The sequence below is a fragment of the Triturus cristatus genome, chromosome 1_1 (genome assembly GCF_964204655.1).
Source record: "Triturus cristatus chromosome 1_1, aTriCri1.1, whole genome shotgun sequence".
NCBI classification, from domain to species: domain Eukaryota; kingdom Metazoa; phylum Chordata; class Amphibia; order Caudata; family Salamandridae; genus Triturus; species Triturus cristatus.
The window spans coordinates 1254120553-1254145429 of record NC_140579.1 but is presented as its reverse complement, the minus strand read 5'-3'; positions in this window follow the sequence as shown (position 1 = coordinate 1254145429).

Below are 24877 nucleotides of genomic sequence, written 5' to 3'. Positions count from 1 at the left end.
TGAGGAAATCAGAATTCGTAGTTTGGCTGAATTTAGAGGAATATTTGTACATTTCAAAATTGGACACTTATGACACTTTTCTGCTGAAAACCACACAATGGATTCCTATGGAAGGAAATACAAGTTACTGGTAAGTACGCTTAGAATTACTTTTCAGTGTCAGTGCTGGGCTAAAAGATGCAGCACTGGGTTCCCTCCTGATTACAGGTGAGTAAATCGGAATTCATAGTTTGGCTGGTTTTAGAGGAATATTTGTACGTTTCAAAATTGGACACTTAGAACATTTTCTGGTGAAAACCACACAATGGATTCCTATGGAAAGAAATACAAGTTACTGGTAAGTACGCTTAGAATTACTTTTCAGGGTCAGTGCTGGGCTAAAAGATGCCGCACTGGGTTCTCTCCTGATTACAGGTGAGTAAATCGGAATTCGTAGTTCGGTTGATTTTAGAGGAATATTTGTACGTTTCAAAAATGGACACTTAGAAACTTTTCTGCTGAAAACCACACAATGGATTCCTATGGAAGGAAATGCAAGTTACTGGTAAGTACGCTTAGAATTACTTTTCAGGGTCAGTGCTGGGCTAAAAGATGCAGCCCTGGGTTCTCTCATGATAACAGGTGAGTAAATCGGAATTCGTAGTTCGGCTGATTTTAGAGGAATATTTGTACCTTTCAAAATTGGACACTTAGAAACTTTTCTGCTGAAAACCACACAATGGATTCTTATGGAAGGAAATACAAGTTACTGGTAAGTACGCTTAGAATTACTTTTCAGGGTCAGTGCTGGGCTAAACGATGCAGCACTGGGTTCCCTCCTGATTACAGGTGAGTAAATCGGAATTCGTAGTTCGGCTGATTTTAGAGGAATATTTGTACCTTTCAAAATTGGACACTTAGAAACTTTTCTGCTGAAAACCACACAATGGATTCCTATGGAAGGAAATACAAGTTACTGGTAAGTACGCTTAAGAATTACTTTTCAGGGTCAGTGCTGGGCTAAAAGATGCAGCACTGGGTTCTCTCCTGATTACAGGTGAGTGAATCGGAATTCGTAGTTCGGCTGATTTTAGAGGAATATTTGTACGTTTCAAAATTGGACACTTATGACACTTTTCTGCTGAAAACCACACAATCTATTCCTATGGAAGGAAATACAAGTTACTGGTAAGTACGCTTAGAATTACTTTTCAGGGTCAGTGCTGGGCTAAAAGATGCAGCACTGGGTTCCGTCCTGATTACAGGTGAGTAAATCGGAATTCGTAGTTCGGCTGGATTTAGAGGAATATTTGTACGTTTCAAAATTGGACACTTAGAAAATTTTCTGGTGAAAACCACACAATGGATTCCTATGGAAAGAAATACAAGTTACTGGTAAGTACGCTTAGAATTACTTTTCAGGGTCAGTGCTGGGCTAAAAGATGCCGCACTGGGTTCTCTCCTGATTACAGGTGAGTAAATCGGAATTCGTAGTTCGGTTGATTTTAGAGGAATATTTGTACGTTTCAAAAATGGACACTTAGAAACTTTTCTGCTGAAAACCACACAATGGATTCCTATGGAAGGAAATGCAAGTTACTGGTAAGTACGCTTAGAATTACTTTTCAGGGTCAGTGCTGGGCTAAAAGATGCAGCCCTGGGTTCTCTCATGATAACAGGTGAGTAAATCGGAATTCGTAGGGCGGCTGCTTTTAGAGGAATATTTGTACCTTTCAAAATTGGACACTTAGAAACTTTTCTGCTGAAAACCACACAATGGATTCTTATGGAAGGAAATACAAATTACTGGTAAGTACGCTTAGAATTGCTTTTCAGGGTCAGTGCCGGGCTAAAAGATGCAGCACTGGGTTCTCTCCTGATTACAGGTGAGTGAATCGGAATTCGTAGTTCGGCTGATTTTAGAGGAATATTTGTACGTTTCAAAATTGGACACTTATGACACTTTTCTGCTGAAAACCACACAATGGATTCCTATGAAAGGAAATACAAGTTACTGGTCAGTAAACTTAGAATTAATTTTCATGGTCAGTGCTGGGCTAAAAGATGCAGCACTGGGTTCTCTCCTGATTACAGGTGAGTAAATCGGAATTCGTAGTTTGGCTGATTTTAGAGGAATATTTGTACGTTTCAAAATTGGACACTTAGAACATTTTCTTGTGAAACCCACACAATGGATTCCTATGGAAAGAAATACAAGTTACTGGTAAGTACGCTTAGAATTACTTTTCAGGGTCAGTGCTGGGCTAAAAGATGCAGCACTGGGTTCTCTTCTGATTACAGGTGAGGAAATCAGAATTCGTAGTTTGGCTGATTTTAGAGGAATATTTGTACGTTTCAAAATTGGACACTTAGAAACTTTTCTGCTGAAAACCACACAATGGATTCTTATGGAAGGAAGTACAAGTTACTGGTAAGTACGCTTAGAATTGCTTTTCAGGGTCAGTGCTGCCCTAAAAGATGCAGCACTGGCTTCTCTCCTGATTACAGGTGAGTAAATCGGAATTTGTAGTTCGGCTGATTTTAGAGTAATATTTGTACGTTTCAAAATTGGACTCTTCGAAACTTTTCTGCTGAAAACCACACAATGGATTCCTATGGAAGGAATTACAAGTTACTGGTAAGTACGCTTAGAATTACTTTTCAGGGTCAGTGCTGGGCTAAAAGATGCAGCCCTGGGTTCTCTCATGAAAACAGGTGAGTAAATCGGAATTCGTAGTTCGGCTGATTTTAGAGGAATATTTGTACCTTTCAAAATTGGACACTTAGAAACTTTTCTGCTGAAAACCACACAATGGATTCTTATGGAAGGAAATACAAGTTACTGGTAAGTACGCTTAGAATTGCTTTTCAGGGTCAGTGCTGGGCTAAAAGATGCAGCACTGGGTTCTCTCCTGATTACAGGTGAGTAAATCGGAATTCGTAGTTCGGCTGATTTTAGAGGAATATTTGTACGTTTCAAAATTGGACTCTTCGAAACTTTTCTGCTGAAAACAACACAATGGATTTCTATGGAAGGAAATACAAGTTACTGGTAAGTACGCTTAGAATTACTTTTCAGGGTCAGTGCTGTGCTAAAAGATGCAGCACTGGGTTCTCTCCTGATGAAAGGTGAGTGAATTGGAATTCGTAGGTCGGCTGATTTTAGAGGAATATTTGTACGTTTCAAAATTGGACACTTATGACACTTTTCTGCTGAAAACCACAAAATGGATTCCTATGGAAGGAAATACAAGTTACTGGTAAGTACGCTTAGAATTACTTTTCAGGGTCAGTGCTGGGCTAAAAGATGCAGCACTGGGTTCCCTCCTGATTACAGGTGAGTAAATCGGAATTTGTAGTTCGGCTGGTTTTAGAGGAATATTTGTACGTTTCAAAATTGGACTCTTCGAAACTTTTCTGCTGAAAACCACACAATGGATTCCGATGGAAGGAAATACAAGTTACTGGTAAGTACGCTTAAGAATTACTTTTCAGGGTCGGTGCTGGGCTAAAAGATGCAGGGCTGGGTTCTCTACTGATTACAGGTGAGTGAATCGGAATTCGTAGTTCGGCTGATTTTAGAGGAATATTTGTACGTTTCAAAATTGGACACTTATGACACTTTTCTGCTGAAAACCACACAATGGATTCCTATGGAAGGAAATACAAGTTACTGGTAAGTACGGTTAGAATTACTTTTCAGGGTCAGTGCTGGGCTAAAAGATGCAGCACTGGGTTCCCTCCTGATTACAGGTGAGTAAATCGGAATTCGTAGTTCGGCTGGTTTTAGAGGAATATTTGTACGTTTCAAAATTGGACACAGAACATTTTCTGGTGAAAACCACACAATGGATTCCTATGGAAAGAAATACAAGTTACTGGTAAGTACGCTTAGAATTACTTTTCAGGGTCAGTGCTGGGCTAAACGATGCAGCACTGGGTTCCCTCCTGATTACAGGTGAGTAAATCGGAATTCGTAGTTCGGCTGATTTTAGAGGAATATTTGTACCTTTCAAAATTGGACACTTAGAAACTTTTCTGCTGAAAACCACACAATGGATTCTTATGGAAGGAAATACAAGTTACTGGTAAGTACGCTTAGAATTACTTTTCAGGGTCAGTGCTGGGCTAAAAGATGCAGCACTGGGTTCTCTCCTGATTACAGGTGAGTGAATCGGAATTCGTAGTTCGGCTGATTTTAGAGGAATATTTGTACGTTTCAAAATTGGACACTTATGACACTTTTCTGCTGAAAACCACACAATCTATTCCTATGGAAGGAAATACAAGTTACTGGTAAGTACGCTTAGAATTACTTTTCAGGGTCAGTGCTGGGCTAAAAGATGCAGCACTGGGTTCCGTCCTGATTACAGGTGAGTAAATCGGAATTCGTAGTTCGGCTGGATTTAGAGGAATATTTGTACGTTTCAAAATTGGACACTTAGAACATTTTCTGGTGAAAACCACACAATGGATTCCTATGGAAAGAAATACAAGTTACTGGTAAGTACGCTTAGAATTACTTTTCAGGGTCAGTGCTGGGCTAAAAGATGCCGCACTAGGTTCTCTCCTGATTACAGGTGAGTAAATCGGAATTCGTAGTTCGGTTGATTTTAGAGGAATATTTGTACGTTTCAAAAATGGACACTTAGAAACTTTTCTGCTGATAACAACACAATGGATTCCTATGGAAGGAAATACAAGTTACTGGTAAGTACGCTTCAGAATTACTTTTCAGGGTCGGTGCTGGGCTAAAAGATGCAGGGCTGGGTTCTCTCCTGATTACAGGTGAGTGAATCGGAATTCGTAGTTTGGCTGATTTTAGAGGAATATTTGTACGTTTCAAAATTGGACACTTATGACACTTTTCTGCTGAAAACCACACAATGGATTCCTATGGAAGGAAATACAAGTTACTGGTAAGTACGCTTAGAATTACTTTTCAGGGTCAGTGCTGGGCTAAAAGATGCAGCACTGGGTTCCCTCCTGATTACAGGTGAGTAAATCGGAATTTGTAGTTCGGATGGTTTTAGAGGAATATTTGTACGTTTCAAAATTGGACTCTTCGAAACTTTTCTGCTGAAAACCACACAATGGATTCCTATGGAAGGAAATACAAGTTACTGGTAAGTACGCTTAAGAATTACTTTTCAGGGTCGGTGCTGGGCTAAAAGATGCAGGGCTGGGTTCTCTCCTGATTACAGGTGAGTGAATCGGAATTCGTAGTTCGGCTGATTTTAGAGGAATATTTGTACGTTTCAAAATTGGACACTTATGACACTTTTCTGCTGAAAACCACACAATGGATTCCTATGGAAGGAAATACAAGTTACTGGTAAGTACGCTTAGAATTACTTTTCAGTGTCAGTGCTGGGCTAAAAGATGCAGCACTGGGTTCCCTCCTGATTACAGGTGAGTAAATCGGAATTCGTAGTTCGGCTAGTTTTAGAGGAATATTTGTACGTTTCAAAATTGGACACAGAACATTTTCGGGTGAAAACCAAACAATGGATTCCTATGGAAAGAAATACAAGTTACTGGTAAGTACGCTTAGAATTACTTTTCAGGGTCAGTGCTGGGCTAAAAGACGCAGCACTGGGTTCCCTCCTGATTACAGGTGAGTAAATCGGAATTCGTAGTTCGGCTGATTTTAGAGGAATATTTGTACCTTTCAAAATTGGACACTTAGAAACTTTTCTGCTGAAAACCACACAATGGATTCCTATGTAAGGAAATACAAGTTACTGGTAAGTACGCTTAGAATTACTTTTCAGGGTCAGTGCTGGGCTAAAAGATGCCGCACTGGGTTCTCTCCTGATTACAGGTGAGTAAATCGGAATTCGTAGTTCGGTTGATTTTAGAGGAATATTTGTACGTTTCAAAAATGGACACTTAGAAACTTTTCTGCTGAAAACCACACAATGGATTCCTATGGAAGGAAATGCAAGTTACTGGTAAGTACGCTTAGAATTACTTTTCAGGGTCAGTGCTGGGCTAAAAGATGCAGCCCTGGGTTCTCTCATGATAACAGGTGAGTAAATCGGAATTCGTAGTTCGGCTGATTTTAGAGGAATATTTGTACCTTTCAAAATTGGACACTTAGAAACTTTTCTGCTGAAAACCACACAATGGATTCTTATGGAAGGAAATACAAGTTACTGGTAAGTACGCTTAGAATTACTTTTCAGGGTCAGTGCTGGGCTAAACGATGCAGCACTGGGTTCCCTCCTGATTACAGGTGAGTAAATCGGAATTCGTAGTTCGGCTGATTTTAGAGGAATATTTGTACCTTTCAAAATTGGACACTTAGAAACTTTTCTGCTGAAAACCACACAATGGATTCCTATGGAAGGAAATACAAGTTACTGGTAAGTACGCTTAAGAATTACTTTTCAGGGTCAGTGCTGGGCTAAAAGATGCAGCACTGGGTTCTCTCCTGATTACAGGTGAGTGAATCGGAATTCGTAGTTCGGCTGATTTTAGAGGAATATTTGTACGTTTCAAAATTGGACACTTATGACACTTTTCTGCTGAAAACCACACAATCTATTCCTATGGAAGGAAATACAAGTTACTGGTAAGTACGCTTAGAATTACTTTTCAGGGTCAGTGCTGGGCTAAAAGATGCAGCACTGGGTTCCGTCCTGATTACAGGTGAGTAAATCGGAATTCGTAGTTCGGCTGGATTTAGAGGAATATTTGTACGTTTCAAAATTGGACACTTAGAAAATTTTCTGGTGAAAACCACACAATGGATTCCTATGGAAAGAAATACAAGTTACTGGTAAGTACGCTTAGAATTACTTTTCAGGGTCAGTGCTGGGCTAAAAGATGCCGCACTGGGTTCTCTCCTGATTACAGGTGAGTAAATCGGAATTCGTAGTTCGGTTGATTTTAGAGGAATATTTGTACGTTTCAAAAATGGACACTTAGAAACTTTTCTGCTGAAAACCACACAATGGATTCCTATGGAAGGAAATGCAAGTTACTGGTAAGTACGCTTAGAATTACTTTTCAGGGTCAGTGCTGGGCTAAAAGATGCAGCCCTGGGTTCTCTCATGATAACAGGTGAGTAAATCGGAATTCGTAGGGCGGCTGCTTTTAGAGGAATATTTGTACCTTTCAAAATTGGACACTTAGAAACTTTTCTGCTGAAAACCACACAATGGATTCTTATGGAAGGAAATACAAATTACTGGTAAGTACGCTTAGAATTGCTTTTCAGGGTCAGTGCCGGGCTAAAAGATGCAGCACTGGGTTCTCTCCTGATTACAGGTGAGTGAATCGGAATTCGTAGTTCGGCTGATTTTAGAGGAATATTTGTACGTTTCAAAATTGGACACTTATGACACTTTTCTGCTGAAAACCACACAATGGATTCCTATGAAAGGAAATACAAGTTACTGGTCAGTAAACTTAGAATTAATTTTCATGGTCAGTGCTGGGCTAAAAGATGCAGCACTGGGTTCTCTCCTGATTACAGGTGAGTAAATCGGAATTCGTAGTTTGGCTGATTTTAGAGGAATATTTGTACGTTTCAAAATTGGACACTTAGAACATTTTCTTGTGAAACCCACACAATGGATTCCTATGGAAAGAAATACAAGTTACTGGTAAGTACGCTTAGAATTACTTTTCAGGGTCAGTGCTGGGCTAAAAGATGCAGCACTGGGTTCTCTTCTGATTACAGGTGAGGAAATCAGAATTCGTAGTTTGGCTGATTTTAGAGGAATATTTGTACGTTTCAAAATTGGACACTTAGAAACTTTTCTGCTGAAAACCACACAATGGATTCTTATGGAAGGAAGTACAAGTTACTGGTAAGTACGCTTAGAATTGCTTTTCAGGGTCAGTGCTGCCCTAAAAGATGCAGCACTGGCTTCTCTCCTGATTACAGGTGAGTAAATCGGAATTTGTAGTTCGGCTGATTTTAGAGTAATATTTGTACATTTCAAAATTGGACTCTTCGAAACTTTTCTGCTGAAAACCACACAATGGATTCCTATGGAAGGAATTACAAGTTACTGGTAAGTACGCTTAGAATTACTTTTCAGGGTCAGTGCTGGGCTAAAAGATGCAGCCCTGGGTTCTCTCATGAAAACAGGTGAGTAAATCGGAATTCGTAGTTCGGCTGATTTTAGAGGAATATTTGTACCTTTCAAAATTGGACACTTAGAAACTTTTCTGCTGAAAACCACACAATGGATTCTTATGGAAGGAAATACAAGTTACTGGTAAGTACGCTTAGAATTGCTTTTCAGGGTCAGTGCTGGGCTAAAAGATGCAGCACTGGGTTCTCTCCTGATTACAGGTGAGTAAATCGGAATTCGTAGTTCGGCTGATTTTAGAGGAATATTTGTACGTTTCAAAATTGGACTCTTCGAAACTTTTCTGCTGAAAACAACACAATGGATTTCTATGGAAGGAAATACAAGTTACTGGTAAGTACGCTTAGAATTACTTTTCAGGGTCAGTGCTGTGCTAAAAGATGCAGCACTGGGTTCTCTCCTGATGAAAGGTGAGTGAATTGGAATTCGTAGGTCGGCTGATTTTAGAGGAATATTTGTACGTTTCAAAATTGGACACTTATGACACTTTTCTGCTGAAAACCACAAAATGGATTCCTATGGAAGGAAATACAAGTTACTGGTAAGTACGCTTAGAATTACTTTTCAGGGTCAGTGCTGGGCTAAAAGATGCAGCACTGGGTTCCCTCCTGATTACAGGTGAGTAAATCGGAATTTGTAGTTCGGCTGGTTTTAGAGGAATATTTGTACGTTTCAAAATTGGACTCTTCGAAACTTTTCTGCTGAAAACCACACAATGGATTCCGATGGAAGGAAATACAAGTTACTGGTAAGTACGCTTAAGAATTACTTTTCAGGGTCGGTGCTGGGCTAAAAGATGCAGGGCTGGGTTCTCTACTGATTACAGGTGAGTGAATCGGAATTCGTAGTTCGGCTGATTTTAGAGGAATATTTGTACGTTTCAAAATTGGACACTTATGACACTTTTCTGCTGAAAACCACACAATGGATTCCTATGGAAGGAAATACAAGTTACTGGTAAGTACGGTTAGAATTACTTTTCAGGGTCAGTGCTGGGCTAAAAGATGCAGCACTGGGTTCCCTCCTGATTACAGGTGAGTAAATCGGAATTCGTAGTTCGGCTGGTTTTAGAGGAATATTTGTACGTTTCAAAATTGGACACAGAACATTTTCTGGTGAAAACCACACAATGGATTCCTATGGAAAGAAATACAAGTTACTGGTAAGTACGCTTAGAATTACTTTTCAGGGTCAGTGCTGGGCTAAACGATGCAGCACTGGGTTCCCTCCTGATTACAGGTGAGTAAATCGGAATTCGTAGTTCGGCTGATTTTAGAGGAATATTTGTACCTTTCAAAATTGGACACTTAGAAACTTTTCTGCTGAAAACCACACAATGGATTCTTATGGAAGGAAATACAAGTTACTGGTAAGTACGCTTAGAATTACTTTTCAGGGTCAGTGCTGGGCTAAAAGATGCAGCACTGGGTTCTCTCCTGATTACAGGTGAGTGAATCGGAATTCGTAGTTCGGCTGATTTTAGAGGAATATTTGTACGTTTCAAAATTGGACACTTATGACACTTTTCTGCTGAAAACCACACAATCTATTCCTATGGAAGGAAATACAAGTTACTGGTAAGTACGCTTAGAATTACTTTTCAGGGTCAGTGCTGGGCTAAAAGATGCAGCACTGGGTTCCGTCCTGATTACAGGTGAGTAAATTGGAATTCGTAGTTCGGCTGGATTTAGAGGAATATTTGTACGTTTCAAAATTGGACACTTAGAACATTTTCTGGTGAAAACCACACAATGGATTCCTATGGAAAGAAATACAAGTTACTGGTAAGTACGCTTAGAATTACTTTTCAGGGTCAGTGCTGGGCTAAAAGATGCCGCACTAGGTTCTCTCCTGATTACAGGTGAGTAAATCGGAATTCGTAGTTCGGTTGATTTTAGAGGAATATTTGTACGTTTCAAAAATGGACACTTAGAAACTTTTCTGCTGATAACAACACAATGGATTCCTATGGAAGGAAATACAAGTTACTGGTAAGTACGCTTCAGAATTACTTTTCAGGGTCGGTGCTGGGCTAAAAGATGCAGGGCTGGGTTCTCTCCTGATTACAGGTGAGTGAATCGGAATTCGTAGTTTGGCTGATTTTAGAGGAATATTTGTACGTTTCAAAATTGGACACTTATGACACTTTTCTGCTGAAAACCACACAATGGATTCCTATGGAAGGAAATACAAGTTACTGGTAAGTACGCTTAGAATTACTTTTCAGGGTCAGTGCTGGGCTAAAAGATGCAGCACTGGGTTCCCTCCTGATTACAGGTGAGTAAATCGGAATTTGTAGTTCGGATGGTTTTAGAGGAATATTTGTACGTTTCAAAATTGGACTCTTCGAAACTTTTCTGCTGAAAACCACACAATGGATTCCTATGGAAGGAAATACAAGTTACTGGTAAGTACGCTTAAGAATTACTTTTCAGGGTCGGTGCTGGGCTAAAAGATGCAGGGCTGGGTTCTCTCCTGATTACAGGTGAGTGAATCGGAATTCGTAGTTCGGCTGATTTTAGAGGAATATTTGTACGTTTCAAAATTGGACACTTATGACACTTTTCTGCTGAAAACCACACAATGGATTCCTATGGAAGGAAATACAAGTTACTGGTAAGTACGCTTAGAATTACTTTTCAGTGTCAGTGCTGGGCTAAAAGATGCAGCACTGGGTTCCCTCCTGATTACAGGTGAGTAAATCGGAATTCGTAGTTCGGCTGGTTTTAGAGGAATATTTGTACGTTTCAAAATTGGACACAGAACATTTTCGGGTGAAAACCAAACAATGGATTCCTATGGAAAGAAATACAAGTTACTGGTAAGTACGCTTAGAATTACTTTTCAGGGTCAGTGCTGGGCTAAAAGACGCAGCACTGGGTTCCCTCCTGATTACAGGTGAGTAAATCGGAATTCGTAGTTCGGCTGATTTTAGAGGAATATTTGTACCTTTCAAAATTGGACACTTAGAAACTTTTCTGCTGAAAACCACACAATGGATTCCTATGTAAGGAAATACAAGTTACTGGTAAGTATGCTTAGAATTGCTTTTCAGGGTCTGTGCTGGGCTAAAAGATGCAGCACTGGGTTCTCTCCTGATTACAGGTGAGTAAATCGGAATTCGTAGTTCGGCTGATTTTAGAGGAATATTTGTACGTTTCAAAATTGGACTCTTCGAAACATTTCTGCTGAAAACCACACAATGGATTCCTATGGAAGGAATTACAAGTTACTGGTAAGTACGCTTAGAATTACTTTTCAGTGTCAGTGCTGGGCTGAAAGATGCAGCCCTGGGTTCTCTCATGATAACAGGTGAGTAAATCGGAATTCGTAGTTCGGCTGATTTTAGAGGAATATTTGTACCTTTCAAAATTGGACTCTTCGAAACTTTTCTGCTGAAAACCACACAATGGATTCCTATGGAAGGAAATACAAGTTACTGGTAAGTACGCTTACGAATTACTTTTCAGGGTCAGTGCTGGGCTAAAAGATGCAGCACTGGGTTCTCTCCTGATTACAGGTTAGTGAATCGGAATTCGTAGTTCGGCTGATTTTAGAGGAATATTTGTACGTTTCAAAATTGGACACTTATGACACTTTTCTGCTGAAAACCACACAATCTATTCCTATGGAAGGAAATACAAGTTACTGGTAAGTACGCTTAGAATTACTTTTCAGGTTCCGTCCTGATTACAGGTGAGTAAATCGGAATTCGTAGATCGGCTGGATTTAGAGGAATATTTGTACGTTTCAAAATTGGACACTTAGAACATTTTCTGGTGAAAACCACACAATGGATTCCTATGGAAAGAAATACAAGTTACTGGTAAGTACGCTTAGAATTACTTTTCAGGGTCAGTGCTGGGCTAAAAGATGCCGCACTGGGTTCTCTCCTGATTACAGGTGAGTAAATCGGAATTCGTAGTTCGGTTGATTTTAGAGGAATATTTGTACGTTTCAAAAATGGACACTTAGAAACTTTTCTGCTGAAAACAACATAATGGATTCCTATGGAAGGAAATACAAGTTACTGGTAAGTACGCTTAAGAATTACTTTTCAGGGTCGGTGCTGGGCTAAAAGATGCAGGGCTGGGTTCTCTCCTGATTACAGGTGAGTGAATCGGAATTCGTAGTTCGGCTGATTTTAGAGGAATATTTGTACGTTTCAAAATTGGACACTTATGACACTTTTCTGCTGAAAACCACACAATGGATTCCTATGGAAGGAAATACAAGTTACTGGTAAGTACGCTTAGAATTACTTTTCAGGGTCAGTGCTGGGCTAAAAGATGCAGCACTGGGTTCCCTCCTGATTACAGGTGAGTAAATCGGAATTTGTAGTTCCGCTGGTTTTAGAGGAATATTTGTACATTTCAAAATTGGACTCTTCGAAACTTTTCTGCTGAAAACCACACAATGGATTCCTATGGAAGGAAATACAAGTTACTGGTAAGTACGCTTAGAATTACTTTTCAGGGTCAGTGCTGGGCTAAAAGATGCAGCACTGGGTTCCCTCCTGATTACAGGTGAGTAAATCGGAATTCGTAGTTCGTCTGGTTTTAGAGGAATATTTGTACGTTTCAAAATTGGACACAGAACATTTTCTGGTGAAAACCACACAATGGATTCCTATAGAAAGAAATACAAGTTACTGGTAAGTACGCTTAGAATTACTTTTCAGGGTCAGTGCTGGGCTAAAAGATGCAGCACTGGGTTCCCTCCTGATTACAGGTGAGTAAATCGGAATTCGTAGTTCGGCTGATTTTAGAGGAATATTTGTACCTTTCAAAATTGGACACTTAGAAACTTTTCTGCTGAAAACCACACAATGGATTCCTATGTAAGGAAATACAAGTTACTGGTAAGTACGCTTAGAATTAGTTTTCAGGGTCAGTGCTGGGCTAAAAGATGCAGCACTGGGTTCCCTCCTGATTACAGGTGAGTAAATCGGAATTTGTAGTTCGGCTGGTTTTAGAGGAATATTTGTACGTTTCAAAATTGGACTCTTCGAAACTTTTCTGCTGAAAACCACACAATGGATTCCTATGGAAGGAAATACAAGTTACTGGTAAGTACGCTTAAGAATTACTTTTCAGGGTCGGTGCTGGGCTAAAAGATGCAGGGCTGGGTTCTCTCCTGATTAAAGGTGAGTGAATCGGAATTCGTAGTTCGGCTGATTTTAGAGGAATATTTGTACGTTTCAAAATTGGACACTTATGACACTTTTCTGCTGAAAACCGCACAATGGATTCCTATGGAAGGAAATACAAGTTACTGGTAAGTACGCTTAGAATTACTTTTCAGGGTCAGTGCTGGGCTAAAAGATGCAGCACTGGGTTCCCTCCTGAATACAGGTGAGTAAATCGGAATTCGTAGTTCGTCTGGTTTTAGAGGAATATTTGTACGTTTCAAAATTGGACACAGAACATTTTCTGGTGAAAACCACACAATGGATTCCTATGGAAAGAAATACAAGTTACTGGTAAGTACGCTTAGAATTACTTTTCAGGGTCAGTGCTGGGCTAAAAGATGCAGCACTGGGTTCCCTCCTGATTACAGGTGAGTAAATCGGAATTTGTAGTTCGGCTGGTTTTAGAGGAATATTTGTACGTTTCAAAATTGGACTCTTCGAAACTTTTCTGATAAAACCACACAATGGATTCCTATGGAAGGAAATACAAGTTACTGGTAAGTACGCTTAAGAATTACTTTTCAGGGTCAGTGCTGGGCTAAAAGATGCAGCACTGGGTTCTCTCCTGATTACAGGTGAGTGAATCGGAATTCGTAGTTCGGCTGATTTTAGAGGAATATTTGTACGTTTCAAAATTGGACACTTATGACACTTTTCTGCTGAAAACCACACAATCTATTCCTATGGAAGGAAATACAAGTTACTGGTAAGTACGCTTAGAATTACTTTTCAGGGTCAGTGCTGGGCTAAAAGATGCAGCACTGGGTTCTGTCCTGATTACAGGTGAGTAAATCGGAATTCGTAGTTCGGCTGGATTTAGAGGAATATTTGTACGTTTCAAAATTGGACACTTAGAACATTTTCTGGTGAAAACCACACAATGGATTCCTATGGAAAGAAATACAAGTTACTGGTAAGTACGCTTAGAATTACTTTTCAGGGTCAGTGCTGGGCTAAAAGATGCAGCACTGGGTTCCCTCCTGATTACAGGTGAGTAAATCGGAATTTGTAGTTCGGCTGGTTTTAGAGGAATATTTGTACGTTTCAAAATTGGACTCTTCGAAACTTTTCTGCTGAAAACCACACAATGGATTCCGATGGAAGGAAATACAAGTTACTGGTAAGTACGCTTAAGAATTACTTTTCAGGGTCGGTGCTGGGCTAAAAGATGCAGGGCTGGGTTCTCTCCTGATTACAGGTGAGTGAATCGGAATTCGTAGTTCGGCTGATTTTAGAGGAATATTTGTACGTTTCAAAATTGGACACTTATGACACTTTTCTGCTGAAAACCACACAATGGATTCCTATGGAAGGAAATACAAGTTACTGGTAAGTACGGTTAGAATTACTTTTCAGGGTCAGTGCTGGGCTAAAAGATGCAGCACTGGGTTCCCTCCTGATTACAGGTGAGTAAATCGGAATTCGTAGTTCGGCTGGTTTTAGAGGAATATTTGTACGTTTCAAAATTGGACACAGAACATTTTCTGGTGAAAACCACACAATGGATTCCTATGGAAAGAAATACAAGTTACTGGTAAGTACGCTTAGAATTACTTTTCAGGGTCAGTGCTGGGCTAAACGATGCAGCACTGGGTTCCCTCCTGATTACAGGTGAGTAAATCGGAATTCGTAGTTCGGCTGATTTTAGAGGAATATTTGTACCTTTCAAAATTGGACACTTAGAAACTTTTCTGCTGAAAACCACACAATGGATTCCTATGGAAGGAAATACAAGTTACTGGTAAGTACGCTTAAGAATTACTTTTCAGGGTCAGTGCTGGGCTAAAAGATGCAGCACTGGGTTCTCTCCTGATTACAGGTGAGTGAATCGGAATTCGTAGTTCGGCTGATTTTAGAGGAATATTTGTACGTTTCAAAATTGGACACTTATGACACTTTTCTGCTGAAAACCACACAATCTATTCCTATGGAAGGAAATACAAGTTACTGGTAAGTACGCTTAGAATTACTTTTCAGGGTCAGTGCTGGGCTAAAAGATGCAGCACTGGGTTCCGTCCTGATTACAGGTGAGTAAATCGGAATTCGTAGTTCGGCTGGATTTAGAGGAATATTTGTACGTTTCAAAATTGGACACTTAGAACATTTTCTGGTGAAAACCACACAATGGATTCCTATGGAAAGAAATACAAGTTACTGGTAAGTACGCTTAGAATTACTTTTCAGGGTCAGTGCTGGGCTAAAAGATGCCGCACTAGGTTCTCTCCTGATTACAGGTGAGTAAATCGGAATTCGTAGTTCGGTTGATTTTAGAGGAATATTTGTACGTTTCAAAAATGGACACTTAGAAACTTTTCTGCTGATAACAACACAATGGATTCCTATGGAAGGAAATACAAGTTACTGGTAAGTACGCTTCAGAATTACTTTTCAGGGTCGGTGCTGGGCTAAAAGATGCAGCACTGGGTTCCCTCCTGATTACAGGTGAGTAAATCGGAATTCGTAGTTCGGCTGGTTTTAGAGGAATATTTGTACGTTTCAAAATTGGACACAGAACATTTTCTGGTGAAAACCAAACAATGGATTCCTATGGAAAGAAATACAAGTTACTGGTAAGTACGCTTAGAATTACTTTTCAGGGTCAGTGCTGGGCTAAAAGACGCAGCACTGGGTTCCCTCCTGATTACATGTGAGTAAATCGGAATTCTTAGTTCGGCTGATTTTAGAGGAATATTTGTACCTTTCAAAATTGGACACTTAGAAACTTTTCTGCTGAAAACCACACAATGGATTCCTATGTAAGGAAATACAAGTTACTGGTAAGTATGCTTAGAATTGCTTTTCAGGGTCTGTGCTGGGCTAAAAGATGCAGCACTGGGTTCTCTCCTGATTACAGGTGAGTAAATCGGAATTCGTAGTTCGGCTGATTTTAGAGGAATATTTGTACGTTTCAAAATTGGACTCTTCGAAACATTTCTGCTGAAAACCACACAATGGATTCCTATGGAAGGAATTACAAGTTACTGGTAAGTACGCTTAGAATTACTTTTCAGTGTCAGTGCTGGGCTGAAAGATGCAGCCCTGGGTTCTCTCATGATAACAGGTGAGTAAATCGGAATTCGTAGTTCGGCTGATTTTAGAGGAATATTTGTACCTTTCAAAATTGGACTCTTCGAAACTTTTCTGCTGAAAACCACACAATGGATTCCTATGGAAGGAAATACAAGTTACTGGTAAGTACGCTTAAGAATTACTTTTCAGGGTCAGTGCTGGGCTAAAAGATGCAGCACTGGGTTCTCTCCTGATTACAGGTTAGTGAATCGGAATTCGTAGTTCGGCTGATTTTAGAGGAATATTTGTACGTTTCAAAATTGGACACTTATGAAACTTTTCTGCTGAAAACCACACAATCTATTCCTATGGAAGGAAATACAAGTTACTGGTAAGTACGCTTAGAATTACTTTTCAGGGTCAGTGCTGGGCTAAAAGATGCAGCACTGGGTTCCGTCCTGATTACAGGTGAGTAAATCGGAATTCGTAGATCGGCTGGATTTAGAGGAATATTTGTACGTTTCAAAATTGGACACTTAGAACATTTTCTGGTGAAAACCACACAATGGATTCCTATGGAAAGAAATACAAGTTACTGGTAAGTACGCTTAGAATTACTTTTCAGGGTCAGTGCTGGGCTAAAAGATGCCGCACTGGGTTCTCTCCTGATTACAGGTGAGTAAATCGGAATTCGTAGTTCGGTTGATTTTAGAGGAATATTTGTACGTTTCAAAAATGGACACTTAGAAACTTTTCTGCTGAAAACAACATAATGGATTCCTATGGAAGGAAATACAAGTTACTGGTAAGTACGCTTAAGAATTACTTTTCAGGGTCGGTGCTGGGCTAAAAGATGCAGGGCTGGGTTCTCTCCTGATTACAGGTGAGTGAATCGGAATTCGTAGTTCGGCTGATTTTAGAGGAATATTTGTACGTTTCAAAATTGGACACTTATGACACTTTTCTGCTGAAAACCACACAATGGATTCCTATGGAAGGAAATACAAGTTACTGGTAAGTACGCTTAGAATTACTTTTCAGGGTCAGTGCTGGGCTAAAAGATGCAGCACTGGGTTCCCTCCTGATTACAGGTGAGTAAATCGGAATTTGTAGTTCCGCTGGTTTTAGAGGAATATTTGTACGTTTCAAAATTGGACTCTTCGAAACTTTTCTGCTGAAAACCACACAATGGATTCCTATGGAAGGAAATACAAGTTACTGGTAAGTACGCTTAGAATTACTTTTCAGGGTCAGTGCTGGGCTAAAAGATGCAGCACTGGGTTCCCTCCTGATTACAGGTGAGTAAATCGGAATTCGTAGTTCGTCTGGTTTTAGAGGAATATTTGTACGTTTCAAAATTGGACACAGAACATTTTCTGGTGAAAACCACACAATGGATTCCTATAGAAAGAAATACAAGTTACTGGTAAGTACGCTTAGAATTACTTTTCAGGGTCAGTGCTGGGCTAAAAGATGCAGCACTGGGTTCCCTCCTGATTACAGGTGAGTAAATCGGAATTCGTAGTTCGGCTGATTTTAGAGGAATATTTGTACCTTTCAAAATTGGACACTTAGAAACTTTTCTGCTGAAAACCACACAATGGATTCCTATGTAAGGAAATACAAGTTACTGGTAAGTACGCTTAGAATTAGTTTTCAGGGTCAGTGCTGGGCTAAAAGATGCAGCACTGGGTTCCCTCCTGATTACAGGTGAGTAAATCGGAATTTGTAGTTCGGCTGGTTTTAGAGGAATATTTGTACGTTTCAAAATTGGACTCTTCGAAACTTTTCTGCTGAAAACCACACAATGGATTCCTATGGAAGGAAATACAAGTTACTGGTAAGTACGCTTAAGAATTACTTTTCAGGGTCGGTGCTGGGCTAAAAGATGCAGGGCTGGGTTCTCTCCTGATTACAGGTGAGTGAATCGGAATTCGTAGTTCGGCTGATTTTAAAGGAATATTTGTACGTTTCAAAATTGGACACTTATGACACTTTTCTGCTGAAAACTGCACAATGGATTCCTATGGAAGGAAATACAAGTTACTGGTAAGTACGCTTAGAATTACTTTTCAGGGTCAGTGCTGGGCTAAAAGATGCAGCACTAGGTTCCCTCCTGAATACAGGTGAGTAAATCGGAATTCGTAGTTCGTCTGGTTTTAGAGGAATATTTGTACGTTTCAAAATTGGACACAGAACATTTTCTGGTGAAAACCACACAATGGATTCCTATGGAAAGAAATACAAGTTACTGGTAAGTACGCTTAGAATTACTTTTCAGGGTCAGTGCTGGGCTAAAAGATGCAGCACTGGGTTCCCTCCTGATTACAGGTGAGTAAATCGGAATTTGTAGTTCGGCTGGTTTTAGAGGAATATTTGTACGTTTCAAAATTGGACTCTTCGAAACTTTTCTGATAAAACCACACAATGGATTCCTATGGAAGGAAATACAAGTTACTGGTAAGTACGCTTAAGAATTACTTTTCAGGGTCAGTGCTGGGCTAAAAGATGCAGCACTGGGTTCTCTCCTGAATACAGGTGAGTGAATCGGAATTCGTAGTTCGGCTGATTTTAGAGGCATATTTGTACGTTTCAAAATTGGACACTTATGACACTTTTCTGCTGAAAACCACACAATCTATTCCTATGGAAGGAAATACAAGTTACTGGTAAGTACGCTTAGAATTACTTTTCAGGGTCAGTGCCGGGCTAAAAGATGCAGCACTGGGTTCTGTCCTGATTACAGGTGAGTAAATCGGAATTCGTAGTTCGGCTGGATTTAGAGGAATATTTGTACGTTTCAAAATTGGACACTTAGAACATTTTCTGGTGAAAACCACACAATGGATTCCTATGGAAAGAAATACAAGTTACTGGTAAGTACGCTTAGAATTACTTTTCAGGGTCAGTGCTGGGCTAAAAGATGCAGCACTGGGTTCCCTCCTGATTACAGGTGAGTAAATCGGAATTTGTAGTTCGGCTGGTTTTAGAGGAATATTTGTACGTTTCAAAATTGGACTCTTCGAAACTTTTCTGCTGAAAACCACACAATGGATTCCGATGGAAGGAAATACAAGTTACTGGTAAGTACGCTTAAGAATTACTTTTCAGGGTCGGTGCTGGGCTAAAAGATGCAGGGCTGGGTTCTCTCCTGATTACAGGTGAGTGAATCGGAATTCATAGTTCGGCTGATTTTAGAGGAATATTTGTACGTTTCAAAATTGGACACTTATGACACTTTTCTGCTGAAAACCACACAATGGATTCCTATGGAAGGAAATACAAGTTACTGGTAAGTACGGTTAGAATTACTTTTCAGGGTCAGTGCTGGGCTAAAAGATGCAGCACTGGGTTCCCTCCTGATTACAGGTGAGTAAATCGGAATTCGTAGTTCGGCTGGTTTTAGAGGAATATTTGTACGTTTCAAAATTGGACACAGAACATTTTCTGGTGAAAACCACACAATGGATTCCTATGGAAAGAAATACAAGTTACTGGTAAGTACGCTTAGAATTACTTTTCAGGGTCAGTGCTGGGCTAAACGATGCAGCACTGGGTTCCCTCCTGATTACAGGTGAGTAAATCGGAATTCGTAGTTCGGCTGATTTTAGAGGAATATTTGTACCTTTCAAAATTGGACACTTAGAAACTTTTCTGCTGAAAACCACACAATGGATTCCTATGGAAGGAAATACAAGTTACTGGTAAGTACGCTTAAGAATTACTTTTCAGGGTCAGTGCTGGGCTAAAAGATGCAGCACTGGGTTCTCTCCTGATTACAGGTGAGTGAATCGGAATTCGTAGTTCGGCTGATTTTAGAGGAATATTTGTACGTTTCAAAATTGGACACTTATGACACTTTTCTGCTGAAAACCACACAATCTATTCCTATGGAAGGAAATACAAGTTACTGGTAAGTACGCTTAGAATTACTTTTCAGGGTCAGTGCTGGGCTAAAAGATGCAGCACTGGGTTTCGTCCTGATTACAGGTGAGTAAATCGGAATTCGTAGTTCGGCTGGATTTAGAGGAATATTTGTACGTTTCAAAATTGGACACTTAGAACATTTTCTGGTGAAAACCACACAATGGATTCCTATGGAAAGAAATACAAGTTACTGGTAAGTACGCTTAGAATTACTTTTCAGGGTCAGTGCTGGGCTAAAAGATGCCGCACTAGGTTCTCTCCTGATTACAGGTGAGTAAATCGGAATTCGTAGTTCGGTTGATTTTAGAGGAATATTTGTACGTTTCAAAAATGGACACTTAGAAACTTTTCTGCTGATAACAACACAATGGATTCCTATGGAAGGAAATACAAGTTACTGGTAAGTACGCTTCAGAATTACTTTTCAGGGTCGGTGCTGGGCTAAAAGATGCAGGGCTGGGTTCTCTCCTGATTACAGGTGAGTGAATCGGAATTCGTAGTTTGGCTGATTTTAGAGGAATATTTGTACGTTTTCAAAATTGGACACTTATGACACTTTTCTGCTGAAAACCACACAATGGATTCCTATGGAAGGAAATACAAGTTACTGGTAAGTACGCTTAGAATTACTTTTCAGGGTCAGTGCTGGGCTAAAAGATGCAGCACTGGGTTCCCTCCTGATTACAGGTGAGTAAATCGGAATTTGTAGTTCGGATGGTTTTAGAGGAATATTTGTACGTTTCAAAATTGGACTCTTCGAAACTTTTCTGCTGAAAACCACACAATGGATTCCTATGGAAGGAAATACAAGTTACTGGTAAGTACGCTTAAGAATTACTTTTCAGGGTCGGTGCTGGGCTAAAAGATGCAGGGCTGGGTTCTCTCCTGATTACAGGTGAGTGAATCGGAATTCATAGTTCGGCTGATTTTAGAGGAATATTTGTACGTTTCAAAATTGGACACTTATGACACTTTTCTGCTGAAAACCACACAATGGATTCCTATGGAAGGAAATACAAGTTACTGGTAAGTACGCTTAGAATTACTTTTCAGTGTCAGTGCTGGGCTAAAAGATGCAGCACTGGGTTCCCTCCTGATTACAGGTGAGTAAATCGGAATTCGTAGTTCGGCTGGTTTTAGAGGAATATTTGTACGTTTCAAAATTGGACACAGAACATTTTCTGGTGAAAACCAAACAATGGATTCCTATGGAAAGAAATACAAGTTACTGGTAAGTACGCTTAGAATTACTTTTCAGGGTCAGTGCTGGGCTAAAAGACGCAGCACTGGGTTCCCTCCTGATTACAGGTGAGTAAATCGGAATTCGTAGTTCGGCTGATTTTAGAGGAATATTTGTACCTTTCAAAATTGGACACTTAGAAACTTTTCTGCTGAAAACCACACAATGGATTCCTATGTAAGGAAATACAAGTTACTGGTAAGTATGCTTAGAATTGCTTTTCAGGGTCTGTGCTGGGATAAAAGATGCAGCACTGGGTTCTCTCCTGATTACAGGTGAGTAAATCGGAATTCGTAGTTCGGCTGATTTTAGAGGAATATTTGTACGTTTCAAAATTGGACTCTTCGAAACATTTCTGCTGAAAACCACACAATGGATTCCTATGGAAGGAATTACAAGTTACTGGTAAGTACGCTTAGAATTACTTTTCAGAGTCAGTGCTGGGCTGAAAGATGCAGCCCTGGGTTCTCTCATGATAACAGGTGAGTAAATCGGAATTCGTAGTTCGGCTGATTTTAGAGGAATATTTGTACCTTTCAAAATTGGACTCTTCGAAACTTTTCTGCTGAAAACCACACAATGGATTCCTATGGAAGGAAATACAAGTTACTGGTAAGTACGCTTAAGAATTACTTTTCAGGGTCAGTGCTGGGCTAAAAGATGCAGCACTGGGTTCTCTCCTGATTACAGGTTAGTGAATCGGAATTCGTAGTTCGGCTGATTTTAGAGGAATATTTGTACGTTTCAAAATTGGACACTTATGACACTTTTCTGCTGAAAACCACACAATCTATTCCTATGGAAGGAAATACAAGTTACTGGTAAGTACGCTTAGAATTACTTTTCAGGGTCAGTGCTGGGCTAAAAGATGCAGCACTGGGTTCCGTCCTGATTACAGGTGAGTAAATCGGAATTCGTAGATCGGCTGGATTTAGAGGAATATTTGTACGTTTCAAAATTGGACACTTAGAACATTTTCTGGTGAAAGCCACACAATGGATTCCTATGGAAAGAAATACAAGTTACTGGTAAGTACGCTTAGAATTACTTTTCAGGGTCAGTGCTGGGCTAAAAGATGCCGCACTGGGTTCTCTCCTGATTACAGGTGAGTAAATCGGAATTCGTAGTTCGGTTGATTTTAGAGGAATATTTGTACGTTTCAAAAATGGACACTTAGAAACTTTTCTGCTGAAAACAACATAATGGATTCCTATGGAAGGAAATACAAGTTACTGGTAAGTACGCTTAAGAATTACTTTTCAGGGTCGGTGCTGGGCTAAAAGATGCAGGGCTGGGTTCTCTCCTGATTACAGGTGAGTGAATCGGAATTCGTAGTTCGGCTGATTTTAGAGGAATATTTGTACGTTTCAAAATTGGACACTTATGACACTTTTCTGCTGAAAACCACACAATGGATTCCTATGGAAGGAAATACAAGTTACTGGTAAGTACGCTTAGAATTACTTTTCAGGGTCAGTGCTGGGCTAAAAGATGCAGCACTGGGTTCCCTCCTGATTACAGGTGAGTAAATCGGAATTTGTAGTTCCGCTGGTTTTAGAGGAATATTTGTACGTTTCAAAATTGGACTCTTCGAAACTTTTCTGCTGAAAACCACACAATGGAATCCTATGGAAGGAAATACAAGTTACTGGTAAGTACGCTTAGAATTACTTTTCAGGGTCAGTGCTGGGCTAAAAGATGCAGCACTGGGTTCCCTCCTGATTACAGGTGAGTAAATCGGAATTCGTAGTTCGTCTGGTTTTAGAGGAATATTTGTACGTTTCAAAATTGGACACAGAACATTTTCTGGTGAAAACCACACAATGGATTCCTATAGAAAGAAATACAAGTTACTGGTAAGTACGCTTAGAATTACTTTTCAGGGTCAGTGCTGGGCTAAAAGATGCAGCACTGGGTTCCCTCCTGATTACAGGTGAGTAAATCGGAATTCGTAGTTCGGCTGATTTTAGAGGAATATTTGTACCTTTCAAAATTGGACACTTAGAAACTTTTCTGCTGAAAACCACACAATGGATTCCTATGTAAGGAAATACAAGTTACTGGTAAGTATGCTTAGAATTGCTTTTCAGGGTCTGTGCTGGGCTAAAAGATGCAGCACTGGGTTCTCTCCTGATTACAGGTCAGTAAATCGGAATTCGTAGTTCGGCTGGTTTTAGAGGAATATTTGTACGTTTCAAAATTGGACTCTTCGAAACTTTTCTGCTGAAAACCACACAATGGATTCCTATGGAAGGAAATACAAGTTACTGGTAAGTACGCTTAAGAATTACTTTTCAGGGTCGGTGCTGGGCTAAAAGATGCAGGGCTGGGTTCTCTCCTGATTACAGGTGAGTGAATCGGAATTCGTAGTTCGGCTGATTTTAGAGGAATATTTGTACGTTTCAAAATTGGACACTTATGACACTTTTCTGCTGAAAACAACACAATGGATTCCTATGGAAGGAAATACAAGTTACTGGTAAGTACGCTTAGAATTACTTTTCAGTGTCAGTGCTGGGCTAAAAGATGCAGCACTGGGTTCCCTCCTGATTACAGGTGAGTAAATCGGAATTCGTAGTTCGGCTGGTTTTAGAGGAATATTTGTACGTTTCAAAATTGGACACAGAACATTTTCTGGTGAAAACCAAACAATGGATTCCTATGGAAAGAAATACAAGTTACTGGTAAGTATGCTTAGAATTACTTTTCAGGGTCAGTGCTGGGCTAAAAGACGCAGCACTGGGTTCCCTCCTGATTTCAGGTGAGTAAATCGGAATTCGTAGTTCGGCTGATTTTAGAGGAATATTTGTACCTTTCAAAATTGGACACTTAGAAACTTTTCTGCTGAAAACCACACAATGGATTCCTATGTAAGGAAATACAAGTTACTGGTAAGTATGCTTAGAATTGCTTTTCAGGGTCTGTGCTGGGCTAAAAGATGCAGCACTGGGTTCTCTCCTGATTACAGGTGAGTAAATCGGAATTCGTAGTTCGGCTGATTTTAGAGGAATATTTGTACGTTTCAAAATTGGACTCTTCGAAACATTTCTGCTGAAAACCACACAATGGATTCCTATGGAAGGAATTACAAGTTACTGGTAAGTACGCTTAGAATTACTTTTCAGGGTCAGTGCTGGGCTGAAAGATGCAGCCCTGGGTTCTCTCATGATAACAGGTGAGTAAATCGGAATTCGTAGTTCGGCTGATTTTAGAGGAATATTTGTACCTTTCAAAATTGGACTCTTCGAAACTTTTCTGCTGAAAACCACACAATGGATTCCTATGGAAGGAAATACAAGTTACTGGTAAGTACGCTTAAGAATTACTTTTCAGGGTCAGTGCTGGGCTAAAAGATGCAGCACTGGGTTCTCTCCTGATTACAGGTTAGTGAATCGGAATTCGTAGTTCGGCTGATTTTAGAGG